The following is a 5,038-nucleotide window of genomic DNA, read 5'->3' on the forward strand; positions in this document are numbered from 1 at the left end:
ACAAAAGAAAGGGGGAGTGTGCATAATGTGTGTAAATATTGCATGTTGTTTTTCTCTTTGGTTTTACACAGGTTGTCATCATCAAAAAGGGGGAGTATGTAAGGGCAAACTGTCATACAACATACGATCATAGGTTTCGATGATGACAAATGACCACCATGGATGAATCGGCATTGTCGATTCCACCTCTACAAAACAAATGCAACATATCACCTATCATATCCTGTTCTATGCTCATCTAAACTATTATATTTCATACAACATATGTGGATAAAATATGGTCATGACAAAATGCATGAAAACCACAAAAATCTGAATTTTTGCAGATTTGCAGGGTTTGAGTCGACCGTAGGGTCGGCGCATAACATAGTGCATTTCCCACGGGTCAGCGCATAACACAGTGCATTTTCCACGGGTCAGCGCATAAAAAGCTTGCGTCGACCGCAGGGGCCAGCGCATGAACCACTATTCAGCCCACGCCGACCTATGGTCGACACATACTGATGTATTTTTCAGTCTGTCCAAAACTGCAGGCCATGCATCGATGCATAGACCTGCTATGGTCGACCGCTCGTGCGCAAATTCAGTTTTTAAGCATTTCCCACTCTGTTTGAAAAGTTGTTAAGTGGGTTGGTTGGTTGGTTACTATAAATAGAAGTTTAGTTACCTGTATCAACCAACATTTGTCAAATTGATTCAAGTGTTCAAAGAAATAAGAAAAAGTGAAATAGGTGTCCAAGATTCATCATCTTCATCTTCAACATCTCACAACACTTCAACTACACACAACCATTTTTGAAGTGCTTTGTGATTGGTTAAAGGTGATAACGTTCGAAGCCGAGATTGGGGAATCTGGTTCGGGTTGAAGCTTGTGACAGGTTTTTTCTTGAATAAAACCGTTAGGGTTTTGTCCTCCAAGACTGGTTTATGTTTGGGGGTTTTTGGACGAATTCTTCATCAATTTTCAGCTGAGCGAAGGTGATTGAGAAGAGGAAGTCTTCATCAATCTAGTAACGGATTCAGTGATATTGAAGGGAAGATTTCGGGTTCGATTTGTTGTAGTTGAGATCAGCCGGGCCGAGGGTTTGAAGAACTGAGGGTTATTCAACATAGGGGCTGGAATCGGAGGTCTATCAACAACAATCGAAGGACTTGATTCACATTGAATCAAGGAACAAGGAGTGAAAGCAACATTCAACGTCTTGAGAATTCTGTTGTATATTTGCTTTGCAATCCTTGTATAAACGGTTATACTCAACAAATGATATCTATTAAATCATCTCAATTCTAGTTTTAGAATTGAGGGCAGACGTACCCCGAAGCGAGGACGATGGGGGAACTGCCTCATCAAATCTTTGTCTTCTCTATTTTTCAGCATATGTGTTTTAGCTTAAAAATAAGTGATTTTCGTATAAGCACTTTTATCAAACCTTGATATTAATTGAGTAAGAAGTTAAAACTCTGTTTTTGAATCCAAAGTACAATAAAATATTGTACTAGACTGATTAAAATCACTTACTCAACATAAATATCACTTGGAGTGTTTTTGCACACCAAGTGTTTGATAATTTGCATAAACCAAAGTTATCTTAGTTGTGTATCTAGTTTGGTTTGCTCTTTGAATCATTGGAACTAGGAATCCTAGTAAGTGAAACAAATCATTGATAGTGTGACTAGTGTAGTGATTCGTATTCTACATTATCACTAATCCGTAGGCTTGACGCATATCCGGTTTTCCAATAACAGTTTGTTTTAGACTATATTTTCCTCAGCCGCTTCCGCACTTAAAACCAATTTTCAAAATAAATATTTTAAATTGGTAGCGCCGACTCAATTTTTAATTGGGATCTATTCAACCCCCCCCCCCTTTTAGATCCGTGCCATAGTCTAACAAAAATATGCGCAAAAACATTTAATTCATGAAAAATATCAAAATTAATCCAAAAATTAATTATAATTCAAAATATGGATAAGGAAAATATTTAAAGATTTTTGGTGAAAGTCCCATATTTTTTGGATTAAAAATGAAATTATTATGAATTAAACAAAATAAAGGGATTAAATGAAAATTCAAAAATTAAAATAAAATTCAAAAAAATAAGGGCCATCAGATCTCCCTCATTAATTGGGGTGACAGATCTGATGGTCGAGCGTGTGTTATCCATGATGCGCTTCAGTCAACGCGCCACACACATAGTAATTTGAACCTAACTCTGGTCTTCTTCTCTGGTGGACCTCACCGGACTGGTTCACCACCAACCTTCACTAAACTAAAAAGTAAGGACATCAATTCAAAGGAAAAATGCTCAGGAGCTCGAATATGGCTTCCATTTCTTCCAATTCCAAGTATATTGAAAGATACATAGATTTGAAATTTGAAATTTGAGGTGCATGATCGGAGTTGCTTTGATTTGACGTCAAAGCAACTCAATTGTGTTGCCTACATTGGTAGGACTTCAGACATTCAATAAACAAAGAGAATGGTGAATAATTGAGAGAGAATCGAAGGCTTTAATTTTCTAAAAATTCACCTTCGGGTAACTATGATTTGGCTTGATCTTGATCTGAACTCACTTGGTTCTTCCTCCTCTTGCTTGCAATGACCAATTGAGATGAAAGTGGTAATGAATCCTTGGAGTTTGAATCTCAAAACAGAAGGTGAAATTCAAACTCGATTTCAAAGAAATCCCCAAGGTATTCTATGGTGTAGGGTTCTGGGATGGCTTGGCGAGGCTTGGGCAATGTGTGTATATTGATCTTGAGGCAATGCACTTGTATATATAGGCTATGAAATTCAGTTTTGCACCTTTTAACTTTGGCCAAAAATAGCAATATTGGTGCATGGGTGCATGGGAATTTATTTAGGCCCAACCAATGATGTAATCCAACTCCAACTCATGCATAATGGATACTTAAGTCATCACATGTAAGCACTCAAAAATAAATTATCACTTGAATTCAAAACTTGCCAAACCAAACCCAACAAAGGAACCATGTGCAAGTCCCTCAAATCTTGTCCAAATGAAGTGATCTTAGATGATTTAGAAAGAAGACATCAAGGGTAATAACTTTGTTGTTTAACACATTTCCATTTGGAGATTGGATCATGATGAATTTTGAGGTGGAAGTTGGAGAAATCAAACATAATTGAAAATTTTCTAAGTACAAAGTCAAATGACCACTTCTTCCACCTTGAATAACCTCTGCTATGAGCTCCAAATGAAAATCCATCTGCCATATTTCATAATCATGATATGCAGCGATAGCAAGTAAAATCCGAACAGATTTAAGCATTGCAACTGGTGAAAAGGTTTCATCATAGTCAACCCCATGAATTTGTTTATATCCTTTTGCAACCAGTCTTGCCTTATAGGTATGTACCTTACCATCCATGTCAGTCTTCTTTTTGAAGACCCACTTGCATCCTATAGGGTTAACTCCTACAGGAGGCTCTACCAAGGTCCAAACTTGGTTTGTGTACACGGAATCCATTTCAGATTTCATGGCTTCAAGCCACTTCTCAGATTCGGGACCAGTTATGGCCTCTTGGTAGGTCACAGGTAGGGGTGTGCAAAAAAACCGGTTATCCATAACCAAATTGGTATCCAAATTGATCCACTTTAAAAAAATCAAACCAAATGCTAAAATATAATTTGGTTTTGTTATTGATTATCCAAATATAAACCGTTACCCATTATAAAAATTTGGTTTTGTTATTGGTTATCCAAATTTTACTATGTGTTAAATTTTTATTTTTGAATGTTTTCATGTTTTATCACATTATAAATCAATTTTATATTTTAAATTTTTTAAAATTTTATAAAAAAATTATTTTAAAAATAAAAATCAGATTTTTTTTCTTTTCACCAAAAATATTATATTTGGATTTTTTTTTTTGAAAAAATTATATTTGATATTGTTTTTCAAATAAAATTATTATTTTTTTCTAAATAAAAAAGATATTTTTTATCAAAAATATTTTGTATTTTTTTCAGTAAAAAAATGTTTTTTAAAAAAAAATAGAATTTTTTAATTTTTTTTTTCAGAATATAATTTTATTATTTTCAAATTTTTTTTATATTTTTTTTTCTTTTTTATGAATATTTGTTATTTTTTTTCTAAATAAAATTGTTTTTTTTTATGTTTTTTAAATTTTAAAAGAAAAAATATTTTAAAACCTCATAAAATTTGTTTATGAACAATTATGAGAGATTTTAAAAATTTGAATAATTTTTTTGATGAGTTATTTATTTTATGAACAATTATGATTTATAGAGAGATGATTCATAATTATTTTATTTTATGACCGTTTTTATGTAACACATCATACTTTGGGATTGTTTTTAATCGAGATATTATTTGTTGTGATTATAAAAGTCAAACTTAAAGTAATTTTTTAAAATAAATATTTTTTTATATAAAATAGTTTTATAATTAGTGAAAATAAAAAAGTTAGTTAAAAGAAAATAAAATTAGTGAAAATAAAACTATTTTTTTATAAAATTGGTTTTAAAATTGATTTTTTTAAGAAAATAATAAATTGGTTTTAAAGAAATTGATTTAAAACTATTTTTTTTAACTATTTTTTTTTTTGAAAAACCGGTTTAAAACCGAACCGATCCACTTATAAACTGATTTCTAAAAAATAAATTGGTTTTATGAAAATGGTTTTAAGAACCAAACCGAACCATATATATGGTTCAATTTGGTTTGGTTTATGATCCATGCACACCCGTAGTCACAGGCTCATCTTGATCCATGAGTAATACATCACCTTGATCAGTTATGAGATATCCATATCTCTCAGGTATGTGACGTATCCTGCTTGACCTACGCTGGTCTTGTTCTACTTGAGCAGGTTGCTCTTCCACAACTACTAGTGTTTCCTGCTCTAATTCCTCCATAGGTGAATCGGTGCTTTGTGATTCTTGAATTTCTTCAAGCTCTACTTTCCTCCCACTGATTCCTTTGGAAATAAAATCCTTTTATAGGAAAACTCCAGTTCGAGCGACAAACACTTTTCCCTCAGAAGGATTGT

This window comes from Lathyrus oleraceus, chromosome 5 (genome assembly GCF_024323335.1).
Source record: "Lathyrus oleraceus cultivar Zhongwan6 chromosome 5, CAAS_Psat_ZW6_1.0, whole genome shotgun sequence".
NCBI lineage: Eukaryota > Viridiplantae > Streptophyta > Magnoliopsida > Fabales > Fabaceae > Lathyrus > Lathyrus oleraceus.